This window comes from Mytilus galloprovincialis, chromosome 10, assembly GCF_965363235.1.
Source record: "Mytilus galloprovincialis chromosome 10, xbMytGall1.hap1.1, whole genome shotgun sequence".
Classification (NCBI taxonomy): domain Eukaryota; kingdom Metazoa; phylum Mollusca; class Bivalvia; order Mytilida; family Mytilidae; genus Mytilus; species Mytilus galloprovincialis.
The window spans coordinates 48,478,118-48,495,937 of NC_134847.1; the positions used below are offsets into that span (position 1 = coordinate 48,478,118).

At 31.6% G+C, this 17,820-nt stretch overlaps 1 long non-coding RNA gene across 1 annotated transcript in view; it reads right to left on the reverse strand.

Annotated features, from left to right (window-relative positions):
* Positions 1–1,337: 1,337 nt before the first annotated feature.
* Positions 1,338–17,820, reverse strand: part of LOC143049208 (uncharacterized) — a 38,532-nt gene continuing 22,049 nt past the window's right edge. Inside the window, exon 3 of the long non-coding RNA XR_012970124.1 lies at positions 1,338–2,456. This is a non-coding gene — a long non-coding RNA (uncharacterized LOC143049208). The remainder of the gene's footprint in view (positions 2,457–17,820) is intronic.

Here is a 17,820-nt window from a genome sequence, read left to right on the forward strand (position 1 = left end):
TTTGGAGTTAAGTCAAAATGAAGTTGATAACTTGGTTGGTATTGGTTCCCTGATATTTGTCCTAAAATTTTTTGGCTCTAGCACCACTGTTGAAAAAGTTATGCCCCTTTTTTCAACAATTTCCTCAGAGGAAAAGTAGTTTTCCTCAAGGGAAATCAAATTTCCCTAAGGGAAAAAGATTTTTCCTCAAGGGAAAAAGATTTTTCCTCAAGGGAAAAAGATTTCCCTTAGGGAATTTGCTGCATAAATATTTCCTTTGAGGAAATTCTTTTTCCTTTGAGGAAATTCTATTTCCTTTGAGGAAATTTGCGGCTTCAAATTTTCCTTTGAGGAAATACTTTTTCCTGTGAGGAAATTTGCAGCTTCAAATTTTCCTTGGAGGAAATACTTTTTCCTGTGAGGAAATTTTTGACAAACACTTTTCCTTGAGGGAAAATTCAAGACAACAAATTTCCTCTAAGGAAACCATTGTTCTTCAAATTTCCTTGAAGGAAATTTCTGAACATCAAATTTCCCTAAAGGAAATGATTTCCCCTATTTTTCCTCCATGGAAATTTCATAACAGTACAAACAGTATAAATATAATTTTTCATAGAGTGAATTATTAATAATAAAGATAATTAAAACTTTAATACAAATTTTCATGGTGAGTATTAAACATACAAAAACAAAAGGCTGACTGTTTAACATGTTTAAGACAATCATGACAATACAATAATAAGGAAAACGCTATGAATATCATACCATTTGTAATGTTATTAATATTGTGCTCATATTTGCATATTAAATAAAATACATGTAAACACTTTTCATGTTAAATTAACTTGTCTTTTGTTTCAGCTGCTGTGTACAATTATTCAACCCCCTACATAACAGTTCAGTGCATAAATAATTCCATTCATCGTTACATCAAACAATGCACTTGTAAAGTACTTAATATATGGCTTTTACGCATCTTCTAAACGGTCAATCGACCGGAAGGTTGTCCGGGTAAACGGTTAGACAAAACATTTCATTTGACAACACAATTATTAACCAATAAAAATGACAAATAAAAATATATAGCTTATACTAAACAGTCTCCGGGACAAGTTTGCAATTCCGCTGAGTGCAAAAGTTGTCACCTTAATTTTTGGAGTTAAGTCAAAATGAAGTTGATAACTTGGTTGGTATTGGTTCCCTGATATTTGTCCTAAAATTTTTTGGCTCTAGCACCACTGTTGAAAAAGTTATGCCCCTTTTTTCAACAATTTCCTCAGAGGAAAAGTAGTTTTCCTCAAGGGAAATCAAATTTCCCTAAGGGAAAAAGATTTTTCCTCAAGGGAAAAAGATTTTTCCTCAAGGGAAAAAGATTTCCCTTAGGGAATTTGCTGCATAAATATTTCCTTTGAGGAAATTCTTTTTCCTTTGAGGAAATTCTATTTCCTTTGAGGAAATTTGCGGCTTCAAATTTTCCTTTGAGGAAATACTTTTTCCTGTGAGGAAATTTGCAGCTTCAAATTTTCCTTGGAGGAAATACTTTTTCCTGTGAGGAAATTTTTGACAAACACTTTTCCTTGAGGGAAAATTCAAGACAACAAATTTCCTCTAAGGAAACCATTGTTCTTCAAATTTCCTTGAAGGAAATTTCTGAACATCAAATTTCCCTAAAGGAAATGATTTCCCCTATTTTTCCTCCATGGAAATTTCATAACAGTACAAACAGTATAAATATAATTTTTCATAGAGTGAATTATTAATAATAAAGATAATTAAAACTTTAATACAAATTTTCATGGTGAGTATTAAACATACAAAAACAAAAGGCTGACTGTTTAACATGTTTAAGACAATCATGACAATACAATAATAAGGAAAACGCTATGAATATCATACCATTTGTAATGTTATTAATATTGTGCTCATATTTGCATATTAAATAAAATACATGTAAACACTTTTCATGTTAAATTAACTTGTCTTTTGTTTCAGCTGCTGTGTACAATTATTCAACCCCCTACATAACAGTTCAGTGCATAAATAATTCCATCCACAAGACATCTTCCTTCAATTGGCTGAATAAATTTTTGCAACTTGTTCTTCAAACATCTTCTCTGTATATTTGATATGATGGAGCCATGTACATGAATGGATAAAGCATGTGTTTATTTCGACAACAAACATGACAAAGATACTATTTTTTTCTTAATTTCTCCAGAATCCATCAGTGAATATGTAGGTTTTTACATTTTACACAATTGTGTTCTTGAGCATCTTTGATAGTACTCCATTTTGTTTATAGCAACTTTGTAGAATTTTTTCTATTTCTTTTTCCAGAAAAACACACAATTCATTTCACATTAATTAATCTAATTAGCTCATTATCATGATTATGTAGAAAAGTATTAACAATTAAGTTTCCTCTTCAGTATAGACCTGCAGGACCTGTTGATGATCATAAAACCAAGATATCTGACCTATAAATACACAAAATTAAAAAAAAAATGTTATAAATGGAGAAAAAAACAGCAATATAAATAAGCTTATTTTATCATGTTTTAATGGAAATTTTGAGAAACTTTCATTTGATATTCTTACTTATGAGTTTTCTTATTTCAGTGCTTTGTGTCCAAGATTTAATATTCGTTGTTTAGTGCCTTACAGTGATATTTAAAGTTGAGCCACTTGCAATAGTTGTTATAGAATGTTCATATGTTGTGTTATTTGAACCACTGTCCTATATTATGGTAAGGTTGATTGTTATAGACTTTGAATATGTTGAACTTCACAACTAATACACGATGGTCTTGCTGTATAGATTCTGCGTACTGATGTTGTTTATCATCTTGTTAACGTGTTTTATAGTTCTTTCATTTGTCTTTGGTCTATTATTAATATTACTTTTACTGTTGAATGGTTTTATGTGATATCCGTATGACGTGGCTCTGTACTAATACATCTCGTCAATGTGTTTGTATTGTCTTTCATTTTTTGGTGGCGTGTTTTGTATATGCGACTTTTTGTATTTCTTTGGTTTTTATAACGTGACTCTGTACTTTAAAAGATCCTGTCAGTATGATATTGTTCTATTTTATGTCATTATGATATATTTCTATTATTACAAAATACATTGAACCATAAACGTCAAAATCATTCAATCGCGTAGTGGAATTAACTATTTGTGGATTCTTATAAATTCTATATATAACTTTTGGACAACTTTCAATCTCGGTCTATTTCTGAAATTTATTCTTACATACTTTTGATTTTTTAGCCCTATATGCTAACATTGCCTATAACGCGTTCTATTTGAAAAAGAGAAAATCTATTTTATTCTCTTTTTAGTGTGGTTTCAAATTCGGTAAACAAAAAGATTGTCAACGTTTATTGTAAAAAAACATCTTTATTTGAAGAAGCGAGGCGATTCAGTTGCTAAAAATTAGTGAAAATTTATCCAGAATTACACCTGATGTTAACTTTATATTCATGCAGCAACAAAGAATGATGAAACTCATTGAAATTTTTCCTCATCTATTATCATAATGAATTTAAAAATAAATGAAAATGGGGAAATATCCCCGGAATAAAATGACCTTTAGACTGGGGAAATATCCCCAGAAAAAAGACCTTCAGACTGGGGAAATATCCCCACTTTTCTTCAAATATAATTATAAGTTTGAGAAGTATGTGTAAGTAACTGTAATTAACATCATGAATAAAGTGGGGAAATATCCCCAAATAAAATATGACTTTCAATATGGTGATAAAAGAATACGAAATGGGGAAATTTCCCCATTAAATTACAAGTAGTGGGAAAACATCCATACAGGAAGACAACACATACGTGAACACTTAACAATATTGGGGAAATTTCCCCACATGAAAATAATCTTTAAAACAAGCTGTGTAATTGGTCATTTTCTATGTCGAAGAAATAAAAAATATACATGGAATGGGGAAATGTCCCCATTATGTGTATTTATCCATTTCTACAGCATTTTGCAAAGATTTACTTTCCGTCTAAAAATGTCAATCTTGAATATAAAAATGACGAACATTTATCAGGTGAAGCTTGGAAAAGCAGTGTGATTCTCAATGCACTTTTCGACTGATTTTTTTTTATATTGCAAACAAGTCAAGCTAATGAAAATACTGCTTTAAATTCTTTTTGCAAAATTAGATAGCGGGCCTTAGATTTGAAGGTCATAATTAACACTAACTAATGTACATGTGCAAGACTTTAAATGACTTTGAAACATTCAAATACGAAATAAAAGATGAATCTTGGTGATTCGCACTGTCCAGCGGGAAATAAATATGCATATTCAGGACAAGAACAAGTTAATGTAACATGAAAAATAACTTTACTTTTCACTTGAACCACACGCAGAGTCGGATTTCCAACAAGCTAATTCATAAAGGAGGAGTAAAAGATACCAGAGGGACATTCAAACTCATAAATCGAAAGTAAACTAACGCCATGGCTACAAAAGAAAAGACAAACAATAGTGAGGAAGAAACGTCAAAGAAATTAAAACCTACAAGCAACACGCATCCCACCAAAAGCTTGGGGTGATCTCGGCAACTCCGAAAGGGAAGAAAATACTGCTTCACATGTGACAACCGTCACGTTGTTCATAAGATAACAGTCCACCGAAACGGACATAGCATTATCACTTCGAGCCAATCAATCCTTTGATCAAACTCCTTCATGCTGCGTGCTAAGCGGAGAAGCAACAAATACAAATTCTAAAGTCTCCGTTTTCATCCGGCCGGGTTCCAAACTACGACCTCTCGCACTCGGGGTGATCACGCTACCACGTATTCGTGTATCCATCAAATTAAAGGAAAGTAAACGAGATAGAAATCAATGTTTTTTCAAGAGAAAACATAATTACAAACTGTTTAATGTCAGTACAGCACAAGTAAAAAATTTAAACTCTTGAAAATTACATATTAAAGCATGCACATTATTTTGAATAAAACATAATTGTACTGTTGCTGTTGAAACCATATGTTGTTCAACTGCTAGGTAAAATAGCCACAACAAATATGATACCTCATGTATATAACAAATCAAATCAAAAAAGAAAATGAGTTCTATTAGTTCCTGTATTATAGAATAAAATATCTGTTTCTTTTGACATATATAGCCATATACATATGAGCTATATATGGTGCGTCTAGTTGTCATGTTCTTCGTATTTCCTGAAAATACATAAAAAAAAACAACGATTGATTTCGACCTTAAATGTTGTTAGTTGATGATTAAAGAAAAACAAATAAATATTATAAAGTAGTCAATTACCGATTTCGAGTTGAGTTTGCTAATAAAACGTCCAGATGTTTTGCTCAAATGAAAAATATTTAATTTGAAAAGAAGATAAATATTTAGTTTTCACAGTGATATTAGCAAGCAAAGACAACGCGTTTGACATTTGATCCGTGAAGAGACATTTCCAGTCATTAATTCCACTTTCAATTTTTTCGATAAATATTTTGTCAAAAACTGGCGTGGATACTTTTGGTACACCCTTTGGCAATTCTACTTCACCTTTATCGTTAAACATGAACATTCCACTTGTTGAAATCTTCCAAGGCCCCGCATGATTGGATTTGTAACACAGTTTAATCTTATTAGATACTTCATCCATTGTAAATCTATAATGTAATGGCTTGATATGTTTCCGTACATCAGCAATAAATGGTTGAAGCCAGTTCCTAATATCGTATTGCCAAATTAAGTTGCTTGGATTTGGTAAGAGATCCAAAAGCTCAGGCATTTTTTCTGCGTCATTTCGACGGAGGGAATCTACTATTTTGCTGAAAACCGGCGTCAATATCCTCATGTGTGTGTCCAACATACAGAAAAGAAAGGTGAACCTGCAAAAAAAAATATTTTCATAAAAAATTCTATCAAATTTTATATTGATTTATATTTTAAAACTGTCCGCATTACGATTCTTGTATGTGCATTCTTTTGCTAATTGTTTTGACATTTCTCTGAAGCTATATTGCGACAGTCATGATAGTGGATTTATGTGGAGTATTTATATATTACACTTGATACATTATTTCAGGGACGGTGTTCCATATGATATCATGAATTCAGTTAGTCTAAAAATACGACGGGTGTCCCTCGAGGAGCTGTTAACCGAGTTTTCCGGTGGTATTGGAGTTACTTTATATTTTTATGTAATGGTTTGTCTTAGTTGTTTTACTGTTGAATATTGAGATGATTTATTTTAATCGACTTTTCATTATGATTCTCCGTCGGTATATTTTCTCGCTTTATTATATCTTATTCATCATGTTCATTTGGATACAGTTATTCATGTTAATACATAATGATACGACCCTTATAAAAATGGTAGGAGGAATCACCGAACAATTCAGTAGGAACAAGAATGTGTCCTCAGTACACGAATGCCCCACTCGCACTTTCATTTTCTATGTTCAGTGGACCGTGACATTGGGATAAAAACTCTAATTTGGCATAAAAATTAGAAAGATTATATCATAGGGAACATGTGTACTAAGTTTGAAGTTGATTGGACTTCAACTTCATCAAAAACTACCTTGACCAAAAACTTTAACCTGAAGCGCGGGACAGACGGACGAACGGACGGACGGACGAACGGACGGACGAACAGACGAACGGACGCACAGACCAGAAAACATAATGCCCCTCTACTATCGTAGGTTGGGGATAAAAATACGTGTGTCCATTGTCATGATTGTATTCCCTGAATTTTTTTAGATAGGAATTCTATTATCTAACAGTAGTATGACTACTGTGGGCTATAAGATATCAAATGTCTACCTCTTGAAATACTTTCATGTGCACCAGTAACTCGCAAAACGATAAAACATATTTATTTTTGTTTTCCCGCCAGCAGTTGTCCGCTTGAATATACAATACTGGAGGCAACGTTCCACCCTGCAAAAATTATAATTCAAACCTTAAACATGTTATTTTATTTATCTTGCTCATTCATTACTTGATGTGTCAAAACAGGAGTTTGTTGTCCACTAAATAGCTGTAGCTGACTAAAATAATTGCAAGTATATAATACTGCCTTAGCAAGTACAGTATGTCCAATGAACATACACACCAATATGTGTTATTCCTCCCTACCGTGTTGCTTTTAGTTGTTTTAGTCATCGTAGTTGTAATGTTTTCCCCCTTCTTGATGTGGTATGGTATATGCTATATTTGTAACATAACCGAATTAAACTTCGATATTAATTATGAAAAGACAAAATATTGGTTGAAATCCATGTTGCTTTTTGTATATAAAGATACATTGTATTAAGAATGTCCCAGACACCCGCAGAAGTCGACTTAAACACATACGTATGCATATAAACACATATAAATTTTTCATAGATTTTATATTCAATTATAATGCAAAATATTCTATAAGAATACTAAACCACCGAGGCTGTACCATTTTAGTAGGCTTGACTTCTAACAGATAACAAAAAAAAAATGATATTTCTTTTTTTATGTCTCTTCATGATTAACCATGAACTTAATATGTAGTTCATCCTTAAAGTGGAAAAGTAAAGATAATCGGTTTAATAGATATTACTATCTAGTAATAGCATAATTTAGTCAGTCATAATGTGAATCTTTTCAGTCAATATATGTATGCACAAAACTGATAATCTGTGTATCGCACTATTTCGGATCATTTCTACTGAGGGCTATTTGAAATTTTCTAGTTTGAATTGTTCTATATTTGCATTGTTGTTTTGTAATACATGTATTTATAGTTGATTATGGACATTGATTTTACTCATTGTTGAAGGCTGTGTGGTGATCTATAATTGTAATTTTTGGTGGCATTGATCTCTTGTCATATTCCAGCACTCTGCAATGGTGGTTTCTATAAATTTATCATTTATGATTATGAAATACATGCTTTTCTATTTCAAATAAATCAATACAAGTAAAGGCAAAGGCAGAGATAATCGTGTGTAAAATAGCAGAACAAATGTGTCGTCAAATAAAATAATCATTGTAAATGACATTAAAACAATGACATGATTAAACAATTCCTAAATAATTAAATTAACCTATACTGAGCCAAAAAAGTTTAGCAACACTTTTTTTTTTAATTTTTTTTGGTTGTTTCTGGATTTTTTTTTTAATAAACATCATTGATATAATCCTTAGTATTACCTGTATTTTTAAGCAGTCGTACTTTTTCCAGGTGATTGATTTTGCGCCATTTTAGCTTTGCGCGTGTAATTGATGTTTTACCTTCTGTACCTGTACTTTTAAGACGAAATTTAATTTGTTTTTGCACTAACGTTCAGAAACACACCATTGGTAAGAAAAACACATAAACGTTTGAAAAAATTGCATGGGGCGTCAACCAGGCCTCTACGAAAATGACCGTCAGATGGCTCTTGGAATGGTTGATGCTTGCATGAGTGTTACTGACGTAGTGGATCGATTTAATGTGCATAAGTCAACAGTTTATAGACTAAAAAACAGTTATCAACAAATTGCAACAGCACTGGATAGGTCAATATGTCGTAGACCAAAAACAACCATCGTCAAGGTAGGAGCGCTACATTCGCTTTACATCAACACGGGACAAGTTTTTTGTGGCCACAACAGTAGTGCATTGACTAAGGGCAGCTGCTGGTGTGCCTGCCAATACTTAAGTGATGCCCTGAAAGCATGGTCGAGAAATTGATTTTGAATAACACAATACTCAATCTGCTTTTTGACCCTCTCGCGCTCCATACAAAAAATATTCTAATGAATATGCGTGTTAAACATACATTTTGCTTCTCACATGTCATAATTCATAAAAACAAATATGTAACCCATAAAAAAAAACGACAACCACTGAATTACAGGCTCCTGACATGGAACAGGCACATACATACATAATGGGGGGGGGGGGGGGGGGGGGGTAATCATGTTCGCGGGATCATAATTCTCCCCTAACCTGGGACAGTGGTACAACGGTACAACATGAGAATGTATTTTGTGACTTTTCAAAAGTAATCCGTTTTTTCTTCTTTATCCTGTTCACTAGCCCAAATATATTTATTTTATTTTATTAAAGAAAACCGATATGCAATGACTTTGTAAACTATGCTCAACAGCAAAATAAACTGACCATCGCCATTTTTTTTAGTACATGTCTTAGGCAGCAACCATTTCATTTTCGGGGGGGGGGGGGGGGGGCGGGGGGCAAACAATTGATTTTCCCATAAAACGACAAGACAAGACAAACTATTTTATTTTCTCAGTCATAAACGTGTACAATAGTAGCCTTTTTTCTCTCTCGAGCCTTTGAATGTTGATTTTAAGAACGAAACCGTATTAAAGAAAATTGTAGTATGTTTTAGTAAAAAAAAAATATAGGTTGCTGTTGCTTTTTTTAACGCAATTTGTACTTAATAAAAGTATCTCCCATGCCTATCAATTATGCAATAAAAAAAGTATCACGTAAAAAGTAGAAAATTCTTTTGAGGCCTATTAGGTCTGAGTAAACTATGTTAATTTTCCTTTTATGACAATGCAGAGTGAACGAAGCATCTAGTAATAAAACATATCGGCTGCACACATCGATCAATTAGATTAATCATAGTTTTAATTTTGAATACCATATTATCTTCATAAAATGTCTGTGCCAAAAAAAAAATCGTTTTATAACCCCAGCTTCATAGTGCGTGATTTATGACAACTTGCCGCTGGGTGCGTAAATATTAACACCGATGTGAAGTGCCTACTTCTTAAAGCTTTTATATAAACAAAATAATTAATGCATTTGTACATTTTGATTGGAATAGGTATATTAATATTTCTATCTGTTATTAAAGGATTAACCACGATTATTGAGGGAAATCCTCTCGTTGTGAAAGTAGTTACTATCATGCGTGTTAAGGAATTTTTGATTCTCGGACTATCATTTTTTTCGACATTCGATTTTTATCTCAATATGAACAATTTTGTTTTTAAATCCTGTTATTTTCAATGGGAACACACAATAATTATTTAAAAAGTTCTTGCCGCCTCCACCTCCACAAAAAATGAATGGTCAATGTCTAATATAAAATCATTAATAAAATGATATCGTAAGATATGCTTTAAGTTTACTCGGGGGTGGAGAGGGGGCACTTACTATGCAATGAGTGACAGGAATGGGCCGCTGGAATAGGTTAAAATTTCTTGCTACATGATATATAATAGTTGATAAATTCAAATATCAATTATGGGTTCATATTATCACTTGCTTGATAATATCAGAAGTATCTGAAACAAATCAGATGCCAGTATTTATTTTTATTGCGGTTAAACCACAGTCGACTTGTAAATGCATTAGCTATTTGTCAAACTAATTAAGGTCTTTCCTCTCCGCGAGGAAAGACCTTATTGTTTTTCTCCTGTTTTTTTTTTTTTTTTTCATCCAGCATTTGTTTGACATGGCCTCCCCTCGTTTCTATTGGAGTTATCAAGACCAAATATGGACCATCAATAGACCTCATCATGAAGTATTACCAGATGAGGCTGTGTAGGATTTCATCATCCCCTTTAGAAGTTATCTCCCTTTTATTGTTTTTTTTCGACATGGCCCCCCCTCGTTGTTTTTGAAGATATCATGACCTTATTTGAACAATAGTTAGATCTCATCATGATGTGTTACCATATGAGGCTGCTAAGGATTTCATCATTTCCTATGAGAGTTACGTCCCCTTGAAGCAATTTCTTTCTTTTACATTTTTCTCAAAAAGTATTCAAGATAGAATCCATTTGAAAACGGCAACATGTACAAGACCAGATGGCAATGTTAATTAACATATACAATCATTTTGTTGTTAACCCTTATAAGGAGTTATTTCCCTTCAAAAAATATACACAATTTTTGAAAATTTTTATCTCGAGAACCGGAAGTCGTAGAGACTTGGGACCTTCACCAATAATCTTTATTTCGTGTGACCTTCAATATGCAGTCAAGGTCAAAGGTCACTGAGTGCAAAAAAAAATTACGCTGCAATTTCAAGCTTACATATTAGGAAAACGATAAGAGTTTGCTGCATACTTACAGCGTATAAAATGTTCCTCTCGATGAGCTCTATATTTTATACACAGAGCTCAAAAGTGTCCGACTGTTTGTTCAAAAGTTACGACGGGATGATTCTTAAAAGTATAGTATTGTGTGTATATCTTTTTAAAGGTAACAGATATCAACCTACTATAAACTGCAAAGATGATCAGTAATTCAAGACCTTCAATTTGAGGTCAATGTCAGGTCATGATGAAATTTCACCTTGACCTTCACATTATACTATGACCTTGACCTTGTGATATTTGAAAGGCCAAGTGGTCCTGAGTTGAATGGTGCTAGTCCCATGTCTCTACGACTTCCGGTTCTCAAGTTTTGTATTGCATCATATATTTGATGATTAATTGTGACCTTGGTGAACTCTGAAATTGTCCCAATTCTTTTTCTATAATGTTGTCCTTTAACTGTAGATCATTTATCATTTAACAGATTTGAGATATCTATTGTCGTTTTAGAGATAATCAGTTTGAAATTTTGCGAGCGGCGGCATGTATTTCTGAATCAACAACAGCTTACCACTTAAAATGTTTAAGAAATTGAAGAAGTTGACATAGTTATATGTTTGACCAAATACCAAAAACATTCCATGGAAAAAAACACCAAAAAATCAATTTGAAAATTTTCAAATTTTGCATTGACTTTGTAAGTTTCATAACTTCTATTTATATAGTTGATATTGCATCATTATTTGCACTTTGTCAAATGGGGTCATCTGATATATCAAATTGAAGGTCTTAATAAACTCTACTTAAAAATGAAAATTTTAAACCCCCTTTTCATCCCAGGGGGACGGGTGGGGTCATTTAGTGCAAACATTCAAATTTCTCAGATGGTAAGGTTGTCGCATATCAAATGAAAGAACATAAAGCGTACATTTCAAATTTCAAATTGACGTCTCCCAAAAATGGGTTGGATGGGGTCATTGAGTGCAAAAAATAAATGTTCTTTTAAGGTAGGATTGTTGTATATCCAATGAAAGGTCATGATGTGCACATTTGAAACATCAAATTCCCGACCTCCAAAAATTAGTTGGATAGGGTAATTAAGTGCAAATATCAAACTTTCTAGAACATGGTGTTGTCGCATATTAAATGAAAGCTCATCTACTCTGTTCCATATATCATAATTCCGATCTCAAAAATGTAAGCGGATGAGGTCATTAAATGTAAAAAGCGAAAAGTTTCAGAAGGTATGCTTGTCGTATATCAAACGAAAGGTCGTACAAAGTACAATACGAAAACATCACTTTTACAGGAAAGACCTTTCAATTGTTTTACAAACAATTGAGATACTAGTTAATCTCTATTATTCTAATGTAGTATTTCCACTGATGCTAGTCATAGATGCTATAAATCCGATTATTTTGACATTTGCACCTAATTACCATATCCAAAGGTTTGTATACATGAAACACTATACCATTGATCAGTGGCAGATCCAGAATTTTTCACAAGCCGGGGCCCACTGACTGCCTAAGAGGGGCCCGCTCCGGTCCTGTTTCAGTAATTCCCTATATCATAATCAACCAAATTTAGCATCAGTAGTCAGAGCTCATGTTTTGTCTGTTATTGTGTATATATAAGCCGACCCTAAACAAAATTTACTTACTTAGTACTTACTTTTCTTAATCTTACGTATACATGTATATGGGTTATATTTAGTTTTTAAAGATCATTAAAACCGAATATTTTTTTTGTTTCGATTTGTTTTGTTGTAATAATTCACTACGTCAATTGATAAAAAGCATCAATATAAATACAAACATGTTTAACCCCTGCCGCATGTTTGCGCCTGTCCCAAGTCAGGAGCCTCTGGCCTTTGTTAGTCTTGTATTATTTTAATTTTAGTTTCTTGTGTACAATTTGGAAATTAGTATGGCGTTCATTATCACTGAACTAGCATATATTTGTTTAGGGGCCAGCTGAAGGACGCCTCCGGGTGCGGTAATTTCTCGCTACATTGAAGACCTGTTGGTGACCTTCTGCTGTTGTTTTTTTATTTGGTCGGGTTGTTGTCTCTTTGACACATTCCCCATTTCCATTCTCAATTTTATTTCACATATTTAGACGTTATAATAACCCCTATCTAATTTTGACATTAGTTACATCGTTTATTGATTTGTTATGGCCACTTATATTTCTTATTTGCCGTATTGCTTCACCTATAATAAATCCTCGGAATACATGCTGTGATTGACAGCTACTTTTGTATTTCTGTGTATATAGATATAATAATTAGTTTCTTTAAAATGTATTTCAAGGTCAAGAATGCCAGGTGTTGTAAATTATCAATTTTTACAGCGGATGAGGGCATTCCGGTGTATTGCTATCGCCTAGATTTCCATTACGTAATATTCGTTTTGGTTTTTTGAACCGATCTATAAACATGATGAAGACATCATCAAGTGCTAACTTACATTCCTTATCGCTTGTTAAAAATCCATTTCTTCAATGAATACTCATCACATACTTTTTTTAAAAAGATAAATTAATAATATTAAAATGTTTTGTTATACGTATAAACATTTAGTGAAAAATCATTCAAAATAAATATGCACACGCATGCGGTAGAATATCTCAAGAACGTTTGCAATCTTAAGCAACGATAACTCAACCATGCACTAGCACTGCACTATTACACTACAAACTCCTCAGAGTCTGAATTGACCAGTTTTTGTGCTCGACCAGTAAAATCGAGCACACATTTTACTCGACTAGTCTCGACATTGTCTCGACTGTACTTAACTGTACTTTAGTGTACTCGACTAGGTCTCGACTTTACTTAATTAGTCTGATTCAGTACTTAATGATCTTTGTGTAGTCTGAAATGGTCTTGACCAAGGCTCGACCTGTCTCGACCTGTCTTGACTAGTCTCGACCTGTCTCGACTAGTCTCGACTCAGTCTCAACGAGTCTCGACCTGTCTCGACTAGTCTTGACCTTCAAATTTAGTTTTGACTGGTGTAAATCAGCCCATCTAACTAAATTAAATATTGATCTTACAAAATTCAAGCTTATTAGTTAGTTTGATTTATTGCTGTGAAATGAAAGAATTTAATTTTACAATATGTAAAAAAAAAAATGATTATATAAAAATTCAGATAGGCATCTTTAATTTTTTTTATAACTTTTTCAAATCAACTTGGATTTTCATCAAACTTTGCAGATATCTTAGATATATAACAAGCTTACTGAATCCCATTTCATTTAGTTTTTTGTTGTATTGCTGTAAAATTTAAGAATTAAAGTAATCTTGGTATAAAAAGCTAGGATTTGCAATTCGGACAAAATAGAGATAGTACACTTTAATTTTTTTAATAACTTTTTCAAATCAACTTGGATTTGCATCAAACTATGCAGTTATCTTACATATATAACAAGCTTACTGAATCCCATTTCATTTAGTTTTTTGTTGTGTTGCTGTAAAATTTAAGAATTAAAGTAATCTTGGTATAAAAAGCTAGAATTTGCAATTCGGACAAAATAGAGATAGTACACTTTAATTTTTTTAATAACTTTTTCAAATCAACTTGGATTTTCATCAAACTATGCAGCTATCTTACATATATATCAAGCTTACTGAATCCCATTTCATTTAGTTTTTTGTTGTATTGCTGTAAAATTTAAGAATTAAAGTAATCTTGGTATAAAAAGCTAGGATTTGCAATTCGGACAAAATAGAGATAGTACACTTTAATTTTTTTAATAACTTTTTCAAATCAACTTGGATTTGCATCAAACTATGCAGTTATCTTACATATATAACAAGCTTACTGAATCTCATTTCATTTAGTTTTTTGTTGTATTGCTGTAAAATTTAAGAATTAAAGAAGAATTAAAGTAATCTTGGTATAAAAAGCTAGGATTTGCAATTCGGACAAAATAGAGATAGTACACTTTAATTTTTTTAATAACTTTTTCAAATCAACTTGGATTTGCATCAAACTATGCAGTTATCTTACATATATATCAAGCTTACTGAATCCCATTTCATTTAGTTTTTTGTTGTATTGCTGTCAAATTTAAGAATTAAATTAATCTAGGTCAAAAAAGCTAGAATTTGCAGTTTGAACAAAATAGAGATAGTACACTTTTAAGCTTTTTAATAACTTTTTCAAATCAACTTGGATTTTATTAAAACTATTTAGCTACCTTGGTGATCTTACTAAATCCCAGGTTGTTATGAAGTTTTAAAATATTTTTTTGTTAAATTTAATGACATGACACTATACATGATTTAATAACATCAGTACACGTGAGTTTTACAGGTAAAAAGAAAGCCCTACTTTTCTTAAACTCGTGTATTACTTATCTAGTGAATTAAAAGCCCAGCGATTTAGATTTAACAGGATGTTGCAACTTTGAATAAATGTTATTTAGAATTTAAAACTCTTTGGTAGATGTGATCTTTTTAATAAGTTTGCCCCAAGCAGAAGGTATTGCTTTATAAATCACCACAAATCAGAAGAACTATTTTAATAATTTCTAATGTTTCATCCCTTTTTGATATATTTATATAGTGTATATCAAAAGGAATAAAACATTAAAGGAATCATATTAATATTTTATATATACTTTTTCCCAAATTATGAGAAAAGATATATTTCTAATATCGTAGCTTTTTGACCTAGGTTAATTAAATTCTTAAATTTGACAGAAATACACCAAACAAAATAACAACCTATGATTCAGTAAGATCAATATATTGCAAAGATATTTGTAGAGTTTGATGAAAATCTAAGTTGATTTGAAAAAGATATGAAAAAAATTAAAGTGTACCATCTCTATTTTGTCAAAACTGCAAATTCTAGCTTTTGTTTACCTAGATTAAATTAATTCTTAAATTTGAAAGCAATACAACAAACTTTATAACAACCTGGGATTCAGTAAGAAGAATACATTACCAAGATAGCTATATAGTTTCAATAAAATCCAAGTTGAATTTAAAAAGTTATAAAAAAATTAAAGTGTACTATCTCTATTTTGTTCGAACTGCAAATTCTAGCTATTTTTTACCTAGATTAAATTAATTTTTAAATTTTACAGCAATACAACAAAAAACTAAATGAAACGGGATTCAGTAAGCTAGATATATATGTAAGATAGCTGCATAGTTTGATGAAAATCCAAGTTGATTTGAAAAACTTATTAAAAAAATTATAAGTGTACTATCTCTATTTTGTCCGAATTGCAAATTCTAGCTTTTTATACCAAGATTACTTTAATTCTTAAATTTTACAGCAATACAACAAAAAACTAAATGAAATGGGATTCAGTAAGCTTGATATATATCTAAGATAACTGCATAGTTTGATGCAAATCCAAGTTGATTTGAAAAAGTTATTAAAAAAATTAAAGTGTACTATCTCTATTTTGTCCGAATTGCAAATCCTAGCTTTTTATACCAAGATTACTTTAATTCTTAAATTTTACAGCAATACAACAAAAAACTAAATGATATGGGATTCAGTAAGCTTGTTATATATGTAAGATAACTGCATAGTTTGATGCAAATCCAAGTTGATTTGAAAAAGTTATTAAAAAAATTAAAGTGTACTATCTCTATTTTGTCCGAATTGCAAATCCTAGCTTTTTATACCAAGATTACTTTAATTCTTAAATTTTACAGCAATACAACAAAAAACTAAATGAAATGGGATTCAGTAAGCTTGATATATATGTAAGATAGCTGCATAGTTTGATGAAAATCCAAGTTGATTTGAAAAAGTTATTAAAAAAATTAAAGTGTACTATCTCTATTTTGTCCGAATTGCAAATTCTAGCTTTTTATACCAAGATTACTTTAATTCTTAAATTTTACAGCAATACAACAAAAAACTAAATGAAATGGGATTCAGTAAGCTTGATATATATGTAAGATAGCTGCATAGTTTGATGCAAATCCAAGTTGATTTGAAAAAGTTATTAAAAAAATTAAAGTGTACTATCTCTATTTTGTCCGAATTGCAAATCCTAGCTTTTTATACCAAGATTACTTTAATTCTTAAATTTTACAGCAATACAACAAAAAACTAAATGAAATGGGATTCAGTAAGCTTGTTATATATCTAAGATAGCTGCATAGTTTGATGCAAATCCAAGTTGATTTGAAAAAGTTATTAAAAAAATTAAAGTGTACTATCTCCATTTTGTCCGAATTGCAAATCCTAGCTTTTTATACCAAGATTACTTTAATTCTTAAATTTTACAGCAATACAACAAAAAACTAAATGAAATGGGATTCAGTAAGCTTGTTATATATCTAAGATATCTGCATAGTTTGATGAAAATCCAAGTTGATTTGAAAAAGTTATAAAAAAAATTAAAGATGCCTATCTGAATTTTTATATAATCATTTTTTTTTTTACATATTGTAAAATTAAATTCTTTCATTTCACAGCAATAAATCAAACTAACTAATAAGCTTGAATTTTGTAAGATCAATATTTAATTTAGTTAGATGGGCTGATTTACACCAGTCAAAACTAAATTTGAAGGTCAAGACTAGTCGAGACAGGTCGAGACTGGTTGAGACTGAGTCAAGACTAGTCGAGACAGGTCGAGACTAGTCAAGACAGGTCGAGACAGGTCGAGCCTTGGTCAAGACCATTTCAGACTACACAAAGATCATTAAGTACTGAATCAGACTAATTAAGTAAAGTCGAGACCTAGTCGAGTACACTTAAGTACAGTTAAGTACAGTCGAGACAATGTCGAGACTAGTCGAGTAAAATGTGTGCTCGATTTTA